Source organism: Myotis daubentonii, chromosome 17 (assembly GCF_963259705.1).
Source record: "Myotis daubentonii chromosome 17, mMyoDau2.1, whole genome shotgun sequence".
Lineage (NCBI taxonomy): Eukaryota > Metazoa > Chordata > Mammalia > Chiroptera > Vespertilionidae > Myotis > Myotis daubentonii.
The window spans coordinates 48,906,709-48,927,453 of record NC_081856.1 but is presented as its reverse complement, the minus strand read 5'-3'; the positions used below and the strand labels follow the sequence as shown (position 1 = coordinate 48,927,453).

The window sequence follows — 20,745 nt, the reverse complement described above, 5'->3', positions numbered from 1 at the left end:
TTCCATTGTCAGCCATTGCTAGCAGAAGGAAGGGCATGACTAATATTTTCCTGAATAAACCACTGTTTACTTCCGATTTGTGCCAGAGGAAGTGCCCACAGTTCCTTCTCTCCTACCATTAATACCAAGGCAGACCATCTTGTGAATCAGCTGTGTGGTCAGTCCCCATGTGAGTCACATCTATTTCTGCAAATGCTCTGAGTGCTGTGTTGAGAAGGAAAAGAAGGAAATCCACGTGGTAACTTCCTTTCCCTACCCTTCCAGTCACTGCTACCTGCTGGAGTTGTTGGCTGTTCAGTTCTCCTTTGCTTTTTAGCGTCTAGCTGGAGTGCCTGGTGCCCATTAGGCACTCAGAAAATAAGTTCCTTGAATTGAGTCCCTGACCTGCCTCAGGAGGGATAGGGGAAGAGGCTTTCATGCTTGGGGAGGGAAGTTCTCTTAAAAACTAGGAAGTAAGCAGAAATAAGTGAGATCATTGCAAATATATAAGATCGGAGATATGAAGGGGCTCTTAAACTCTGCATTGCTGTACAGATAGGGACCATAATTGCAAAGATGGGAAGATGTGTAGAACAGGAGTTGAAACCAGGTGACTTCCTTTATACTACAAACCTCTATGGAGTGTTTAGGGTGCAGCGGCTGATCTGCTGAGCGCTGAACATTGGGAATTTATCAGTGAATCAAACAAACACAGTCAGCTTTCTGGAGGATATCTTTAAGCTATCTTTCCGTTGTTCTCTGATCCTGGACTTCTCTCTGTCATCTGTATCAGGTAGGGCGTGGGGGGAGGGCAGTGTCCTTTTTAGAACTGGAGTATTTGCGTAATGAAGATGTAGGTGGCCCTTAAATCTGTTCCATTTGTGAGTCCTTCTACTTGCTCTCTCCCAGGATGGTGCCTGGTGATTTTATTGTCTTTTATGCAGACATTCTTATCTCTTCTGGGACACACTGAGTTTCATCCAGAGGTGAAAACTTCATTGCAAAATGGAGAGAATCACCAGGAATCTCTAAGCCAGAAAAAAATATACCTTTTCAACTTCAGCCATTCACGCCTAGGACAATGGGTCCTTTTTCCTTCTACTGATGGAGGCACAAAATAACCCCCACTGCTGCTTAGAGGGAAAGAGGAAGAGACCCTCTTAGTCCCTAGACACATATCCTGCTCCCCCCCCCCCCAGGCCATCCTGGCAGCCTCTCTCTCTTGTACTCCCCGTGACTCTGGGCTGTGAGAGTCAGTAACCATGAAGTGAAGGGAGTGTTCCTGACTGAGAAAAGGTCAAGTGGTAAGAATAAGAGCTGACATTTATTGAATACTGACTCCATGCCAGGCACTGTTCTCAGCCATTTACATGCATAAACTCATGTCATTTTTACAACAGCCCTTCATGGGGCTGCTGTAAATATCACCATTTTGCAGGGGACAAAACTGAGACCCAGAAAGCCTGAGAAAGATAGAGCTATAATTCAAACCCAGGCCAATGGATACCAGAGTCCACCGCTCCTCAAACTCTGGTCTGGAGACAGTGCCAGTCCATGACCTGTTACCAGTATGTGATGAGATAAGTGTAGAAAATGAGGGTAAACACTGGAAAATTTTATAACAATTTGCTGTTTGTTTGGCATGCAAGAGTATGAGCAGTTCTGGTGTTGTCGAACCCACAAGGCAAAGTTCATGTGATTTGGGGTGCATACTGGTGATGCACAGTAGGACCACACATAGATCCGTGAGTGATTAGAAATTGAAAAACCAGTCCTTCACCAGACATGGTTTGATAAGCACTGCTCTAAAGCATCGTGTGTGCAGCCAAAAACTCAGTGCTTGCTATGTATGTGATAAATCCGTGAGGTATAAATGTGTGTAGGGAAAGAAACACCAAGTCAGGAGCCAGAAGATAATAGGCAGCAGGCATGAGCGGTAAGCAGGGGCTATTGCATGCTCAACGTTAACAAGTGCCATCCATTGAAAAACTTAAGGAGCAGAGCCGGGTAAGGTATTGGAGTTGGGGGAGGGGCTAAGTACTAACCAGGGGTCATTAGGATAGTATGTGACCATTCCCTGGCCAGATAAGCCCCTTTGTAAATGTTTAACTTTGCCTTGGCTTCTCCCTGCCACTCCCTCTCACATGTCCCGGTTCTCCTATTTTCTCTCTTAATCTATTGACACAGAATCATTAAAGTAATCAAAACATAACAAGGCAATTCATTCTTTGCCAACCAGGAAAGCCCAGTCTATCATGATATGTACTCCAAAGCTCAATTTTGGTGTTGGAATAGATGACCTCTAAGATCTCTTCCAACTTTGGAATCTGATTACTTTGGCTTAAAAAAGAAAAAAAAATGTTGTATACTGCTCTCAGGGGAATAAACCTTATCAAAGAGGCTCATTTGATATATCTCATGAATTAACTTACTAATTTATTCACTATACACCTATTGAGCACCTACTACCAGTCAGGCATTGTCTTAGGCATTGATGTTACATTGATGCATCAGATATGAGTTCAACAAGCAAGCCAGACATATAAGAGAAAAAAAAATTCAACACAGGTCTTAGATACCACAGCCTTTACATGGCATATCTGAACAGAGCGCCATGAGAATACAGATGAGGGAGCCCATCATCCCTCTGGGTAACAGGAAAGGGAGCATCACAGCAAGATTGAGATGTGGCAACATGTACTCCAGGTTTTGTAAGAATAAAGAGGAGTTGGCTTTTTAAAAATTGTATGATTTTATTTATTGCTTGAATGAAGAGAGAGAGAGAGACTTTGATTTGCTGTTTTACTTATTTATGCATTCATTGATTGATTCTTTCATGTGCCCTGAACAGGAATTGAAACCACAAACTTGGTGAATCAGGACAACGCTCTAACAAACTGAGCAACCTGGCCTTTTTGAGTAGGGAGAAGGGAAGCCAACTCAGGGAGGAAAGTAGATGTGGAGGCGTCAAATTGGGTGACCTATTTAGAGAATAGAAAAATAGCTTAGTTTGGCTATAAGATTGGATGCATGTGTGGATCATGACTAGGCTTTTTTGTTTGTTTTGTGTTTGTTGTGAATATCAGTATTTTGCCCAATGTGTGATTTCAGACACACACACACAGCACACACACACACAGTCATGGTTTTCTTTCTTCAGTCCTCCATTTCTTCATTTATAACAAGATGTAGAGTCCCAGGATCATTATCCTGCAAATTTCATGAGTGATTCATCATTTGAGTTCCAGTGCCTAACACATAAATACATATAGGCACTCAAATTTGGTTGAATGAATAAATGAATCAACAAATGCATCAGTTTTTATCATTAATTATCACTAATATCCTTTCAGCTCCGTATGCCATTTCCAGAACCTTTACATGTTCCCACAGCTTTGGGTAAACCATTTGTCTGCATGTCCCTGACAAGGGATATTTGTGAGTTAAGCATGCATATGAATATACTTACACATATTTAAATAAATAGGCATACAGGATGTCAGAGCATTCAAGAGTCATGGGGGAAAAGGTGCTAGCATTAGAGAGAGGGGGGTGATCAGAGAAAGGCTTGACTATCAAATTAATTTTAATGATTGAGGGCCAGCTGTCTGCTTCTCATCACTTTCTCCTACTTCTCCTTCCATGAATTAGAACTGACCGTATTTTTCTAATACATCACTTCGGCTGGGATCACACACTTGGCATTCATCTCAGTCACACTCTCAGAAGGAAGGGGCTCCAGTTTGAGGCACAACAATTCCCTTCTTGGCATGAGCCGCTTAGGATGTTTCCAAAAGTACACAGAGCCTTTCTAGAAGCGCCTCACACCCCCAGGATGACTTCACCCACTTACATAAACATCACTGGAGTTCTGTTCTTATAGAAATGTTCTAACATATAAAGAATACTCGAATCATCTCCCGCATAGCACGCGGCTTCAACAACACTCATCATTTTGCCAGTATCACCTCTCGCCCATCACTGCCCTTCCTGGTTCTGTTTGTTTGTTTCTTTGCCTGCTGGATTGGTTTAAAGCAAATCCCAGATGCTGCATCATCTCATGTGTAAATGCTTTGGTATGAATTTCTGAATGGTAAGGTCATGCTTTGTTTGTATGGTTTCCCTAACACCGTGACAGTAATGCACCTAGTAAAACCCACAGCCGTCACTTCATGTTATACACGGGCCACACTCAAATTGTTCTAATTATCTAGAAGATGGCTTCATACAGTTGGTTTATGTGCATCAGGACTAAACAAGATCCACACATTGCATTTTGTTGTTTCGATGTGGCAATTTTAGGCAGTTTACTTGAAATATTTCCTCCCTCCCTCCCCGCAAAAGGTTGAAATATTCAGGAATGGGAGACTAAAAGCTGCCATAGCACAGCCTGCTGCAACAGCACCATTCCCCCATAAAGATTTTCCCTCAGTCCATGCTAGTGGCAATCCATAATATGCAAATGTGGGCTGGAGTCAATATGTCTTAGTATGTAGGCCTCCGCATTCTTCCTTCTAGGAATACAAATCAGAGGTGGTACACTCAGGTGAATACCCGAAAGGGAGTCACCATGGTCTCCCCTTCTTCTCCGGTGTCATTTCAATTTCCCGTAATAATTATTGTAATGGTAATGCCACACTATATTTTATATTGTATTTGAGGGTTTACATAGTACTTCCACATGTATTCAACTTACTCTAGCCAAGAGTCCACTTTTTATGAAAAATATTTCATCTCACCTGATTTTCCATGAGCCTGTGAAAGAAGACAGGTACAACTCTTTTTCACAGATGTGGGAATGGGCTCGGGAATATTAAGCAGCTGAGACCCCATAGTCAGTGAAGTTAAACCTTGGGTCCCAGTTCCAATGATTTCAAGCCCAAAGACCTTTGGACCAACTATATCCTGCCTTAACCTTATATCGAAAACCCTAGACCAGCCTTCTGCAAAATGCCCTCTAGCCAGCCACTATCTGGTGAAATGTCATGTATTCCCTTTAGGGCTCCCTCCAACTTTGGGGTGCCCTGGGAAGCCACTATAAAATGATAGATTAGGAATCAGGAGAAGGAAAATTATTTGAGAATTGTATAGAGGTAGATGTGGAATGATCAACCTTCCCCGTTCCTCCAAATAGGGAACTTTCAGTGTCAAAACTAGGGTAGTTCTTGACAAACAGGATGAATCAGTCACCCTATATGGACACATATGAGTTTCATGACCGACTGTGGATGGAAATTTAGGAAGAGGATTGAGTCACTCTGGATAATTGAATGGATGGTGATGCTATTTACTGAAACAGAAACATTGAATAAAGAACAGATAAGAGAGGAGAAAGAGGCTGAAACCTGTTTGGCTCGGTGGATAGAGCATCAGCCTGCGGACTGAGAGGTCCCGGGTTCGATTCCGGTCAAGGGCATGTACCTGGGTTGCGGGCACATCCCTGGTGGGGGATGTGCAGGAGGCGGCTGATCGATGTTTCTCTCTCGTCGATGTTTCTAACTCTCTCTATCTCTCTCCTTTCCTCTCTGTGAAAAATCAATAAAATATATTTAAGAGAAAAAAAAAAAGAGAGGAGAAAGAGAATAATAAGTTTAAAATATGTGACCAAATGAAAATGTCAAATAAGCAGTTGAACAAACTGGTAAATCTGGTGTATTATTATTAATAACAGCTAACAGTCAAGTCCCACTTATGTGCAAGGAACTGTGTATGTTAACTACTCTCCTTAGCAGCCAGTGGTGTATCTCCATTTCCTACTTATAAAGGCAAAGAAGTTACTCTGCGCAATACTGTTTGAAAATGATGACGCTGGAGCTGAAACTCAAATTAGCCTGGATTTGAAAATGGCCTTTTCTGTCTTTCAGTTGTGTGGCCTTGGACAAGACTCAGGGAGTTTTATCATCTCAGCCTTGAAAAAACGAATGCCATGCTGAGAGCAGACTATGGGGGTGGGAGGAGGGAAAATCCATTAGGTGCCAGACCCAGAAATGGCAAATCTTATAATCAAGGTTATTTTTAGAAGCTGGAAAAAAAGTAAGAGGTGCAGACTTCAGAAAAGCAAACTATAGGTCAAAGCATAGGAAAAATGAAACTCCAGCCACTTATTCAAATGAGACAATACAACTTAAAGGTCAGGCAGTGTGTTTCCTGGGGTCAGATTGCTAGGACTCAAACCTGGATGCCACCACGTATTAGTTATTTAACGTCAAATGAGTCACTTACATTCTCTCAATGGAATTTTCTCAACTGGAAGACGGGTAGTAATTATGATAGTTCCTACCCAACGATCTCACCCACTGATCAGGTCGAGAATTGAACAGAGTAATTTATGTAAAGTGCTTTGGGTATGTACCTAGCAGTGTCTAGCCAAGAAACCGGCATCACTTAGATCTTTCAATAAAGATAATGTAACACTTGGAATTAGCTGCTCGGGTGATGAAAAATCTAAGTGAAATATGGGACAGTGATGCAGCTCAGAGATACACAGCAGCAGGGAGTCAGCTTCACTGGAGCCCCAAGGACCTAGTCTTCAAAGACAGGATTCAGACATAGAGCAAAGAAGAGAGCTAAGTACCTAAAAGCCTCGGTATAAATGAGACACAATATCAAGCCTGGCAGAGGCCAGTCACGGGGACTGAAGACACTGGGCCTGGTAGGATTAGCAGGATTCAGAACTTGGTGCTCTGTCTCTAAAGGGACTTCCCTGGGGTTCTTTTGAGTCTCAAAGATAACTTTAGTTCAAGGCTGAGACTGAGCAGAGCCTTAAAAGAAGGCCCACCAGAGAAACAAAGGCTGCAAGAGTCTGACACTTTCAGATCATCGCTAGACCAAGTGTGAAAGGCCAGATCCCTCTGACTTTCCTTCAAATGCAGGGCTCTGCGACTCACTCTCGCAGCATTTTCTTTATTTGGTAAGATACAAACATTTTTTCTGGGGGATTCCAGTAGAATAGTAAAAATAACAGGAAGCACTCAGCTCTGTTAATTGTGCATCTTAATGTGGCATCAGGACATTGGTCACCCCGATGCATTTCCTCCTCATGCCACCTCGGACGCTTCAGGAAGTCCAGTTAATCTTATGGGAAATTAAGCAGCGGAAGATTCTGTAGCCGTCCTAGTCTAGACTCTGATATTGATCATGGAACAGACCAATTGGAGGAACGAGGTAGAGGGCCATCTTGTGTCTTAGACATAAGTGCAAACATTCAGTGGAGAGTGACCTTTAACGAATGCCAGTCTGCTTTATAAAGCATCACATCTATGGCTCTTTTCAGAGTGTGTGCTAATGGTCAGCTAAACGGCCCATTCTCAGCTTCTTCTGATTCACTTAGGAAGACTCCTGAGGGCCCACTAAAGGGTTTCATATGTTTCTCATTGATGTTTGCTTTTCAAATGTTTGTCAAGTTCAGGCATTTGTGTAGGCCCCATTAACGTTTAAAGAATTCGAGCAGTGAAAATGATCCACAATAAATGGGCAAAAATAGAGACTCCTACTAAAGACTAGGTATGCCAACCCCAACATCTTATAGCCCCAGGAATCCAAGTCCCAGAAAAATTCAGAGGCATCAGTATGGTAGCTTGGTAAAGATTTGGTTCTGATTGTTAGCCATGCCATCACTTGTTATGCATAGTTAACATCTGTACTTAAATTCTATACATCAGAAATAATGTCCCATCTACCTCATACGTGCCATGTGAACACCTGGCGTATACAGACATTCAGCAAATAATATATGTTTTATTAGAAATATTTATGAAATACCTAGTTCTACATAGAGCTTATATGTTCTATACCACCATCATAGGACACTGATTTCTAAAATGTGTGAATCATTATGAGTCATCATTTTACTTATCATTTAACCATTCAATACAAGTCCTTTTGCTTGACTGACATTTTAAGATTTAGACTAAATCACAGATTCAAAGTATTAGAGTTGTAAGGACCTAAAGGCGTTAGCAATTCTCAACCTAATCACCCACAGAATGGTAACATTATTTCTCTAGGAAACCTAGCCAATGGCTACCCTGTAAATGCAAATGACGACGGGAGCCCACTAGACACTCAGACAGGTCATTAGCTAGTACATACTGAGGAACCTAGTGGGGACTTTTATTTTCTGAGAAAAATTAGATATTTCTTTATTACTTCCATTCACAAGCTGGAGGCTCACTTTGAGGAGCCACCCAGAATACAGACTCTGCAAGTATTTGAGAGCAGATTTATATCTCAAGTCTTCTTGAGTCTTGGAAAAAGTCCTTCATCTCATGATTGACTTTTAGCCAGTCTTCATGATTTTCGGACCAACTCAACCCTAAGCACTGACCACCCTCATACTGGATGCTCACATCTGCACTGGCTTCAATTCATTGATGCCTTTTAGACAGAACTGCCAACAGTATCCTCAGAAGTGGTTTAGCCAACGGGGAAGATAGTGATCTATTCAATGTATTTCCATTAATGGAATTAATGTTATCATCCTAAATGATAACTTTCAATTTTCTAATTCACCTCATTAGTTGCTCTCAGCAACTAATTTGTTAAAGTCATTTTGAATTATATAATCTTTATATTCCCTATGCATCCCTACTGTGGCATCTTGTAAGTAACAGACAAAATTATTAAATAGTCCTTAGTCATCAGTCTCCACGCCAGACACTTCTCTGTGACACCAAGCCATTATTAATATTCCTAACTCCTTCCACAACTCATCTGCCAATAGCATCATTCTGAGCAGCACTTGTCAAAACTTCATCCCTGGGGATGTCAAAAGAGGCTCTTTATCAGAAACTTTTTCCAAAGCATTATTCAAGTGAAAAGGTCTGCGGATTGCATTTCTGGTTGAATTGTCATGTAACAGTCCTATGTTCTCAGAATTTAATATTCACAAGTCTTGGGGTCTTGGGAAAGTACTTTTATAGATTTCAACATAGATGTCTCAAGCAAATCCCAGCCCAGGTGCCAGTGAAGACTAGATCAAAAGTTCTTCACTTATAAGAATCCATGCATGAACTTCAAAAACTAATTCCCCTAGAATCATAGACAGTGTTTTATGGTTATGTGAATGTGTGCATTTTCTTGGAATAAAGTCCCCAGCTCAAAAGAAACCTATATTCAAACACTGCCATTGAACAAGATAAAGTTTAATTAAAGATGCCACAAATTTAAGCCTGTCCTAGCCCTTCATCATATTTCCTATCTGTGCTGTGCAGCAAGGCCATACAATCCCACTTCCATTCTCCATTCCTTTCTGATGGCTCAAGATAGACAAATGTACTGTGCTTACACCTACCGGGGTTACTATGCTGTGAAACAGCGGCACATTCACACCTTCAAAAATTGCATTCAGGGAGAACCAAGATGGCGGCATAGGTTAACGCCGTAATTTGCTGCTTTGAACAACTACTTCAAAAGTGAAACTAAAAGACGGAAGGGACATCACCCAGAACCACAGGAACGCTGGCTGAGTGGAAGTCCTACAACTAGGAGGAAAGAGAAACGCATACGGACACTCAGAGGAGCCGCAGTGCTGAAGTCAAATTCTGAGGTGCGGAGTGCGCGGAGTGGGCTGGAGGCGGAGGGCGCGGTTGGCGTTTTCATTCGGGAGGGAGTCGCAGACTCTGAGCTCCAGATACAGGCGAGTCTTTAGGGACCCAGACTCAAACGGGAGAAGCGGAGAAGCGGGACTGTCTGGCTTCGGTCAGAGCGCGTGCAGCTTTCTCTCCGAGCTTTGCAGCGGGTGCTGGGACTCAGAGAGGCAGAGCCCCTGGGGACAGGACTGAGAGCTGCCATAACTGCTCTCTCCGGCCCACCCTGTTGATCTTGTGCGACCCGCCACGCCCAAGCCCTGCACAGAGGCATTTGCCGGATAGCCTCAGGCAAAGGCTAGATTAGCACCTCCCTAGAGGACAGAAGTTCTCTCACTGCTGACACAACTGATTCTCATAGCCACTTGGCCTGGAGGTCAAACCCTCCCTGGAATTAGCTACAACAATCAAGATTTAACTATAAGACTGCGAACAAAGACCACTAGGGGGTGCACCAAGGAAGCATAACAAAATGCGGAGACAAAGAAACAGGACAAAATTGTCAAAGGAAGATATAGAGTTCAGAACCACACTTTTAAGGTCTCTCAAGAACTGTTTAGAAGCCGCCGATAAACTTAATGAGCTCTACAAGAAAACTAATGAGACCCTCGATGTTATATTGGGGAACCAACTAGAAATTAAGCATACACGGACTGAAATAACGAATATTATACAGACTCCCGACAGCAGACCAGAGGAGCGCAAGAATCAAGTCAATGATTTGAAATGCGAGGAAGCAAAAAACACCCAACCGAAAAAGCAAAATGAAAAAAGAATCCAAAAATGCGAGGAGAGTGTAAGGAGCCTCTGGGACAGCTTCAAGCATACCAACATCAGAATTATAGGGTTGCCAGAAGATGAGAGAGAGCAAGATATTGAAAACCTATTTGAAGAAATAATGACAGAAAACTTCCCCCACCTGGTGAAAGAAATGGACTTACAGGTCCAAGAAGCGCGGAGAACCCCAAACAAAAGGAATCCAAAGAGGACCACACCAAGACACATCATAATTAAAATGCCAAGAGCAAAAGATAAAGAGAGAATCTTAAAAACAGCTAGAGAAAGTAACTCAGTTACCTACAAGGGAATACCCATACGACTGTCAGCTGATTTCTCAACAGAAACTTTGCAGGCCAGAAGGGAGTGGCAAGAAATATTCAAAGTGATGAATACCAAGAACCTACAACCAAGATTACTTTATCCAGCAAAGCTATCATTCAGAATTGAAGGTCAGATAAAGAGCTTCTCAGATAAGGAAAAGCTAAAGGAGTTCATCACCACCAAACCAGGATTATATGAAATGCTGAAAGGTATCCTTTAAGAAGAGGAAGAGGAAGAAAAAGGTAAAGATACAAATTATGAACAACAAATATCCATCTATCAACAAGTGAATCTGAGAATCAAGTGAATAAATAATCTGATGAACAGAATGAACTGGTGATTATAATGGAATCGGGGACATAGAAAGGGAATGGACTGAGTATTCTTGGGGGGGAAAGGGGTGTGGGAGATTCGGGAAGAGACTGGACAAAAATCGTGCACCTATGGATGAGGACAGTGGGCGGGGAGTGAGGGCGGAGGGTGGGGCGGGAACTGGGAGGAGGGGAGTTATGGGGGGGGGGGAAAGAGGAACAAATGTAATAATCTGAACAATAAAGATTTAATTTAAAAATTAAAAAAAAAAGAATGAAATTAGAAAAAAAAATTGCATTCAACATAAATAAAAATTTCTGGGGGCCATCTCAACCTCTTCCAGTGAATTAGTCTTCTGATCTAGTGTTTATGAGAAGAGATTTTTTTAAATTGAGAATGAATCATGTGGACAGAAATGAAAAAAAAAGGTGGAGGATTTGGGTTTTAGAAAGTGGGGAAAAGTATAGGTCAGTGGTCAGCAAACTGTGGCTCACAAGCCACATGCGGCTCTTTGGCCCCTTGAGTGAGGCTCTTCCACAAAATACCGACTTCTGCGCATGTGCCACGAAGTTTCGATCGCGCTATACATGCGCGCCCACACGTGGTATTTTGTGGAAGAGCCACACTCAAGGGGCCAAAGAGCCGCATGTGGCTCGCGAGCCACAGTTTTCCAACCACTGGTATAGGTGAACTGATTTTGGATCAAGGGTGCAATTAGCAAGGCTAGTCCCTAAGTCCTTCCTTGGGACTATTACACAAAGCATGTGGGCACCCAGGAAAGAAATGTTTTCTAGAAGATGAACAGAATAGCTTCAAAAAGGGAATGATGATCACTTCCTTACCAGAACCATTATATATCTATGTGGGAAGAGAGACAATGCACTTTCTCTTCATATGGGTCAGTTAGAAATTCCCAAGTCTCCCTATGCTAGCTCATGTCTGCATGGCCTCCTACACGCTGTCCCCTGTTCGTGGATGCCCTTTCTGCTTGTATCAGCTTCTACAACGTTCCACTGTCACCTTATCACCTTAGCTAGGAAGATTTTTCTGACCACTTAGTCTGATTCAGATGTCCTCACTGCAAGCAAAATCCATAAGGGGATGGAAACCTTATTGTCAGTTCTGGCTTCACCAACTCAAAGCTGGAAAGTGACCACAAACCACACAGGGGCAATAAACCTGGTCCCTTCTTTCTGTCTGGGGTATTGTGAGAATAGATGGATGTAAGCTCTTTAAACCCTTCAGAGAAAAGGTGCTATCTAAATCCAAGTGATTATTCACACCATTATCCAACACAAATTGAACCTCCCTCCCTTGGAGACTGTTTCATTGCTAATTTCACTGACAGCAGTTGATAAAGTTGACATTTGGTTTTAATGGCTCCGGCTAATAAGCTGTCAGAGGTTTCATAATCTTATCAAGTATTAGATTACATTACAGATATTAAAATTAGTCTTGGAATTAACATAATCTGCATTGGACACTCCATTGAATTAATCTGATAGGATATTCCACATTTTGTTGTTTTCTTCTTCACCCTAGGAAAACTTACATCTTTGTTGGATATGAAGAAGAATGTTTACAGAGTGTTCTAAGTGTGTGTGTGTGTGTGTGTGTGTGTTCTGCTTATATAGTTCTGATCATGAATATTCAGTCCACGTCAGAGTAACTGGCATTTTGGCTCAATGTTTTGAACTTTTGAAAATACACACAAACCTGCAGCACCTGGCTCTGCTTAGATCCCTTTATAGCTTTCATTTTTTGAGACCACTCCAATAGCTATCATGGAAAGAATGTAGCATTTAAAGTTAAGCTAAAGATGACATCACTATAATTGCTTCTATTTATTGAGAGCCTCCTCTGGATTAGTGCTTTTCATCATCATTAATTTTATCTTTGCTACAACCCTTTAAGATAATTTTATCAATTTAAACCTTCATACTTACAATCGACAGAAAACCCAACTGGCTAGATTAAGAAAGAAAATTTATTAATTCAAATGCAAGTTCAGTGTAGAATCCAGGACCTCAGACATGGTTCAACCAAGGGCTCAAATGATACCCCAGAATCTTTTTTTCAATCTGCTTCTTTTAGATGGACCCTATTCTCAGGGTCCCTGTGGTGATTCTCGTTAGCTCAAACTCACAAATATTGTACCCAGTCTAAGAGAATATCTATTTCTTCCACCAGTTCAGAAAAGAGTTAAATTTTCTGGGATCTGATTGGCCTGACTTAGATCATGTGACCAGCTCTAAGCCAATCATCAAAGCCTGAAGGATGAAATACACTGGTGGTTTGTACTGATTGGTTTAACCTGTTGCACCCTGGAGGGGAGGGATAGAGACAAACTCATCCAAAGCACAAGAACCAATGGTAAGGTGACCATAAAAACAAAATTGTGATGTTGTCATAGGAATGAAAATGGGGAAAGAATGGACACAAGACAGCCATTTCAATAAATATCCATTATAGATTGACTGACATCTTCATATTACTGAGGAGGAAATAGAGGCTCCGAGAAGTTAAGAGACTTACGTGATGTCATACATCTAAATAAATGGCAGGACCAGAATTTGAAACAAAAACCCTGTGACTCAAAGCTAATGCTTGCTGTCTTCTAGGACAGCAAAATGGTAGCCTACATGGGAAGCAGCCTATCTGAGCCTCAAAAAGGCAGGTCCCAGACGTCCACTTTCTTTGGGATAGAGTGAGCTAGAAAGCAGAGCCATCTGTATCCTCCACTGAATGCCCTCTGTGAAACTAGTCGAAGGGAGAATCAAAGAATTTGCATTGGTGGCCGAAACCGGTGGATAGAGCGTCGGCCTGCGGACTGGGGGGTCCCGGGTTCGATTCCGGTCAGGGGCATGTACCTTGGTGGTGGGCACGTCCCCAGTGGGGAGTGTGCAGGAGGCAGCTGGTCGATGTTTCTCTCTCATCGATGTTTCTAACTATCTCTCTCCTTTCCTCTCTGTAAAAAAAACTCAATAAAATATATTTTTAAAAAAAAGAATTTGCATTGGTGGAAAAATAGTGGGGAGGGAGAAACCTGGCATTTTCAACTGCCCTTCCTAACATTTCTTCCAATCTGTGCCTTCCCTAATCTTTCCCAGCTCGATGACTTTCTCATCAATTACTGTGTCCTGTTATCTCCTGTATCTGATAAATCAGTAAGTTCCCTTCACCGGATCTTCCTCCAAATCATACCTCCACTACCATCACTTTAGTCCGCCCTATAGCTTCTCCCCCTTTTTCCCTGCAAGAGTCCTCAAACAGATCTTTCTAATCCCACTCCCTCCTTTGATCTGTCGTCTAGACAGCTGCTAGAGTAAAGCTTTTAAACTTTGCATCAGATTTCCCCACTCCCCGCTCCAAGCCTTCAGTGATTTTTGCATCATCCATGGATAGGTTCCAAAATCCTGTATGGTCTAGCCCCTGCACACTTTCTGATTTCATATCACGTAAGTGTTCTCTTAGCTCACCATGCTCCAGCTTCTGCAGCCTTCTTTCATTTCCTAGGATTCTGGCCTTTGAGACATACACTGGATGTTCCCTTTGTTGGAAATCTGCATGCCCTTGATATTTCGCAGCTGGTTCCTTCAGACCATGCAGATTTCAGCTTACATTATAAAACCCTCAGAAGAGCCCATCTTGACCACCCCAGTTAATTCAACTATCCGTAACTCCATCACATCACCTGTTTTAATTCTCTGCATAATACTGACCACTGTCCATTATTTTTCTTCTTTGCTCCCACAAAGATGTAAGTTTTATGTAATTCAAGGACTTTGGATTATTTACTAGTACAGCTATATTTTCCAGGTCTAAAACAATGTCAAGCACTGGTGAATGAATGAATAAATGATTTAATTATGAATTACAGCTTTTATTTTGAATTTTGTGCAATAACATTGACACCTGCTGTGTGTGTGTGTGTGTGTGTGTGTGTGTGTGTGTGTGTGTGTGTGTGTGTAATTACTAACTCTATAAGGGCAGGAACAAGCCCTGAACTTCTATTTTCCTGGAACCTAATACAATGAATTGAATCAGACTTTGTATTGATCTCACCAAAGAGAGGTGGCTCAGGATTTCCTATAGTTATGACCTGTACTTCTCTTTGGAGTAAGAGGGCTGCACGGTGTTAGGGAAAGAGCTTGGATTCAAAGACAGCCAGGCCTGGTCAGGGGTTCCTGGCTCCACCATTGGCTGCTCATGTATCCTTGCCTTAAGTTAACCTCTCAGACATGCTGTTTTATCAACTGTACAGGGATAATAATAATAAATCATCTCACCAAGTTCTTGTGAGATTCAACAAAACCAACCAGGACACCTGACACATGGAAGACAGCCAATAAATATTTCTTCTCGTAACTGAATGTGTCATTAATTATAATAACTCACACAGTTCTTGTTGAGAATATTGTATTATATACACCAGATACTGTAGGTATTGGAGGGGAGGGATCACATAGAGGAAGAACTCTTGGTCACTGTGTCGGTCTCTTCTACTGACTCTTCCAGATTCACTCTCCCTTCTTCCCCACGTGCTCCCTGGTCTGTGCCCTATAAGGCAGACCTACATGAACGGTATCAATGGGTTTTCTTGCCTTCTGGGTTCTGGTTGGGTTTGACCAATCAAGAGCATCAGCCGGACACTGGAGAGAGGGAATGTGGTCAGAGGATTTAGTCCCCTGGCTCCATCTCTTAGGGATGGGTGAGGGCTAAGTGCTTCCTTCAGCTGAGAGTTGCAGCCCTCTCCTGACTGGCTCCCAGTAACTGTGCCTTCCCGTTTCCCATTTCAGGGCAGAAGTGCTGAAGGCTCCCATGGTGGTAATTATCCCCTGGGGTTTCTGCACACCCACTAACACATTTGTAAATATGTATTTAAATTTCCCTGCAAGTACACAATTTGAGAGCACCATCTGTTCGCTACCCAGATCCTGCCTGAAACAGTTCCCATCTCTAAGGAGTTCACATCCTAAGAACTCATCACACCAGAAATCAATAATACTAAATGGACCAAAGCAAGAGTTCTTCCCTGCCTGTACCTACCTCATGGTGCATCATTATATTGACTTTATTCTCATTACCCATCTTCCACAAGAAGCCATAGAATATATGTGTTTATGAAACAACAGACAGAATTGATAAGTGCTGCAGGTTAAACGTTATTTCTCTGTGATTAGTGGTTCTCATCTGATCAAGTCATCTGAGGAACTTTAAAAAATACCCATGCCCAGGCCAGCCCTAAACCAATTGAACTGAAACCTAGGCATCTGTATATTTGCAAAAGCAACTGACATGTTTCCAATGTGAAGTCAGGTTGAGAACAATGGCTTTACATATTCCCGGAGACACCAAAGCAGTGGCTACAGGACTAGGTAAGATGCCGCATGCTCATTTGCATCCTCACATTGCAATTGCTCCCAGACTCTGCTCACTTCCAAATTCCTCTCACCTTAGCCTCTACTGATTCTGTCTTAGCTGTAATTCTTCGAGTAACTCAAATTGACTTGGCCATCAAAAAGGAAGGGTTTGAGGTATAACTTGTTTGGCATTTCCTTTGAATGTACTTAATAGCAGCCCCTTGGTCTCAGTCTTGAGCTCCAAGGATAGAAAGCATGTGGCCATGACACCTGCCCAGAACTCCCAGTCCCCAGCCTGCCAGGTCAACAGTGCCCTGTAGCCTCCACCTTCCTCGGATGACTGGCCCCGTGGGGTATGCACTATAACACTACAGAAAGAAATTATTTTCAGGAATGGCTTTCATCGGGGATACATTTTTCACATCACTTAGAGTGCTGAGAATGTTCAAGAGGTCTCATAATCACTATCAGAAAAGTCTACTGTAAGTACCCATCCTTAAACAGATCAAGGGACCTTGGTAATGAACTCATTCCAATCTCTTAATGCACATGGATTTGTATACAACTGTGTCTACCCCCAACAGCTAATAAATAGGATAGCTCTTTGTAAAATATAGAATCTTCTAACATACATGTGATTATCATTACAGTCTCTATGACTAGAACTTCAGGCCAAAAAAAAATGTTACAAACATATTTAAGATAAAGGAAATATAAATAAATTAGACAAATTTAAGCCAATTTAATAACAGTAATGTTTGGAATGAAATTATGCCCACTGATACAAACCTTACAGAACAGAATATTATGAATCTATGTAGATGTAAGTCTGGACATCCAAAGTTACGTCACGACAAAATATCTGAAGCGTATTTTCTGGTAAGAAAGTTAAGTGAGCAGGAAAAGGGGTCAGTAGGGTGGTGAGTAAAGAGGGAATGGTTATTGGGAGCAGCAACCACAGGGCCACTCAGTTGACTAATACCAAGATGAATTCGCTGCTGTTGACTCTCCAAGTGGCAAATCCATTCTGACTAACTTCCAGTTAACCAAGCCGCTGAGGTTTCTCTTTTTACTGGTGACTCTGCTGTGCCACTATGGACCTACAGAGAAACTATCTCCAACTGAAACAGAAGGCTGGCTGTTCTCTCCTGCATGACCTCAATGTCAATTCAATGTGAATTACACTTGACGTGAAATCTAAAGAAATGATTTGATGTGATTAATACACATAATTAGCAACTGGTGTATCATGGACTTTCATATATGCATATTCATACATCTGCTCAGTAAACATTGCTTGAGCAACTAGGGAGCTCTTGGCACCATGCTATGCTATGGTGAGCCATGGAGAGCTACAAGGCAAGACCTTGCTGCTCTAGCACACATGAGCTCACCTTAAAGAAACAGACATGATATTTGAATCAAGAGTATCAGCTAAGTGCTGTGATAGACACATGAACAGAGAAAGATGGGGCCATGGAGAAGGGAACTTGGGGGCTGCCTGGGAAATAAGCAGGGTTGCGCTACCTTAATGTTCCTTCTAGATATGTAACTTATAAGACAGGGTAAGCAACCTCAAATATTCCACATTTTAAATAGCTTATATTCCTTAAGATGCCAAATATAAATGGCCCTAGTTTTCAAAACAAGGTATGATTTTGAGATCCTTCTCAAGAACTCTGAGAGCATATATTGTGTGAGTAAATTAGAGCTTATCATATATTTGAGGGAGATGGAGCAACCCCATGAGATAGTTGGGGGGGAGGTAGTTTGAGTAGGTAAAGCTCGCTTTGAGTCCCGGATCTGCCCCCAACAAGCTGTGTGTCTGCAAGCAAATTGTTCAGCTTATTAAAGCCCCAGTTTCCTCACCTATGACATAGAGATGCTAATACCTATCTCACAGCTGTGCGTGCAGTGAGCAAATCTATATAAATGTTAAGCAAACTTGCTGGTTCCTAATGACCTCTGGTTGTTCTTGATTGTCCTGTAGCCATTCTCTACCTAACGATGCTCAGAAGGAAAACATCACTGTCAGGCTCTGAGTTTCAAAACAGTGGAGCTTGCTTCAGTCCCAGGGAGATGATAACCCTGGCAACCGCACTGATGCCAGAGGGAGGAATGCATTTCTTAGAATGTCCACCGCTGCTTATTTTTCTTTCTTTCTATCTCTTATTTGTTTTTAAGGTAGAAGGAACTGGAACTTGGAGGAGTGACTGTGGAGCACAGCACAGAGTGGGACTTGAGGGAAGCCACACTGTATACAGAGAAGGAAGCTTCCGGTTGCAGAAAGTCGCTTGGGAAGACTGTGCATGGATGAGATGCTTCTTGCTGAGAAGGGGACCAGCACAGCCCACCGTGTTGGGACTCGGGTGAGTGACAGAACCACAGGACTGTGAGCAGGTACCCAAACATGAGACAGGGCTGGGGAAGTCGCTCTGTGGGCACTGCCTCCCATGTTCCGCATGATCCCTGGTGGGTTTTCTCCTGGATTAGATGCCACTTTAATTACCTTGATTTCCATGTGCCATCTGTTTTCTGCTGGGAACACTGCTTTTACAGATGTTAATATCATAATGTCAGGAGATCACACCTACCTAAGAAGATGATGGAAACCAGATGTTTTTACGAGGTTAAAATTATTTTGAAAACTAGAAAGGCAGGCCAGAGTATCCTAGCTTCTTGAGGAACGAGTTCCGACAATGCCAGGCAGACCCTCTTACACCACTCAGCTTCCAAATCCTGTCAGGCAGGGCCACGTCCAACGGAAAAAAGAGGTCAGATTCATTTTTAAATTAAAAGTTTCAAAATTGTTTTTCTAAAAATAATTATCAAACAGCGTCTCTCCCCATTCCATTCCAAATAATTCAATGCAAAGGTCAGGCTGAGGAAGGCAGGTGTCTGGGGGTGAAGGGGCAGCGGGAGGTGGCCCCGCACAGGATTTGGAAGCTGAGTGAAGGAAGGAGGGTCTGCCTGGCAGGGCTGCCCCGCACACAGGGTGGGAGCCCAGGCAGATGTTGGAGGGCACCCAGCAGAGTGGCAGCCTGCCCTGGGCCGTCAGAGCCTGAGTGGGTTCTGGAGGGCATTTGCGAGAGAGTGTTAGCCTGTCGGGTTCCTGGAGCCCAAGCAGGCTGCAGGGAGCATGCACATAGGGGCCGGCAGTCCTGGCGACAGGTATGGGCTGTCAGAGCCCGAGAAGGATGAGGATGTGTTGGTGCAGAGGACGCCCCAGCACAGTGCCAGAGCCTGAGAGGGTGGGGAAGGTCTCTACATGGAGAGTGTGGCCCAATGCAAGGTGTTGCTGCCAGCACAGGGTGAAGGTGTCCCTGCAGGGGCATAGCAGCAGCCGTGGCCCAGCCATGGGGACTGGAGCCCACGCGAGGTGCGGAGAGATGTGTCAGAGCCTGGGCAGGGTGAGCGGGTGTCCATGACTGACAGTGGCATCGTGGAGGGCATGAGAGCCCGAGCAGGGTGGTCAGGTGATCTTTGAAAATGTGAGGGGTGGCAGTTGTGACAGGAGACTGGCTGCATACAGCGGGCATGATCACATAAGTAAATGCATTACGGATAATGGAGTCAGTATTCTCACTATTTAAAAAAAGAGGTCAATCTGTGTGGCTCAGTGGTTGAGCATTGACCTATGAACCAGGAGGTCACAGTTCAAGTCCTGGTTAGGGCACATGGCCAGGTTGCGGGCTTGATCCCCACTGGGGGCCCTACAGGGGGCAGCCAATCAGTGATTCTCTTTCTTCATTGATGTTTCTCTCTCGCGCGCCCTCTCACTTCCTCTCTGAAATCAATAAAATATTATTTTTAAAAAATAGGTCAAAATAAAAGGAGCCCTGGTTAGTGTGGCTCGGTCAATTGGGCATCATCTCTGCACCAAAGGGTTGCCAGTTTGATTCAAGTTGGGGCACATGCCAGGGTTGTGGGCTCAATCAGAAGGCAGCTCATTGATGTTTCGCTCTCATATCAATGTTTCTCTCTCTCTCTCTCTCTCTCTCTCTCTCTCTCTCTCTCTCTCTATATATATATATATATATATATATATATACACATATATATACATACATACACACACATATATATGCACTAGTCTATATATGCGTGTATACACACACACACACACACACACACACACATATATATATACTAGTCTGTGTGTGTGTGTGTGTGTGTATCTCCATCCATCCAAAGGAAGAAAATTAGAATGAACTCTGTAATGTTGAATTGGAATTGGAGGTATCGATGTAACATCATGGCTTTTAATATACAACAAAATCCATACAGAAATGAGTAGGAAGTAAATGGGTGCACATGCATATCTAAGGTATGTGACATATTCCTTAGCTCTGAACACAAAAAGGGACTAAGAGCAGCATCTTTCCAAAAGCAACCGTCACACA

The 20,745-nt window shown here is 42.8% G+C and overlaps 3 long non-coding RNA genes across 4 annotated transcripts in view; 1 reads left to right on the top strand and 2 right to left on the bottom strand.

Annotated features, from left to right (window-relative positions):
- LOC132219748 (uncharacterized) overlaps positions 1-20,745 on the bottom strand; it is an 801,764-nt gene that overhangs the window by 370,256 nt on the left and 410,763 nt on the right. The window lies entirely within an intron of this gene.
- Positions 1-20,745, bottom strand: part of LOC132219749 (uncharacterized) — a 122,666-nt gene that overhangs the window by 13,071 nt on the left and 88,850 nt on the right. The gene's annotated exons all lie outside the window — the stretch shown is intronic.
- The window catches only part of LOC132219750 (uncharacterized), a 43,523-nt gene that overhangs the window by 20,668 nt on the left and 2,110 nt on the right, over positions 1-20,745 (top strand). The window contains exon 2 of the long non-coding RNA XR_009449604.1: positions 18,527-18,711. This is a non-coding gene — a long non-coding RNA (uncharacterized LOC132219750). The remainder of the gene's footprint in view (positions 1-18,526; positions 18,712-20,745) is intronic.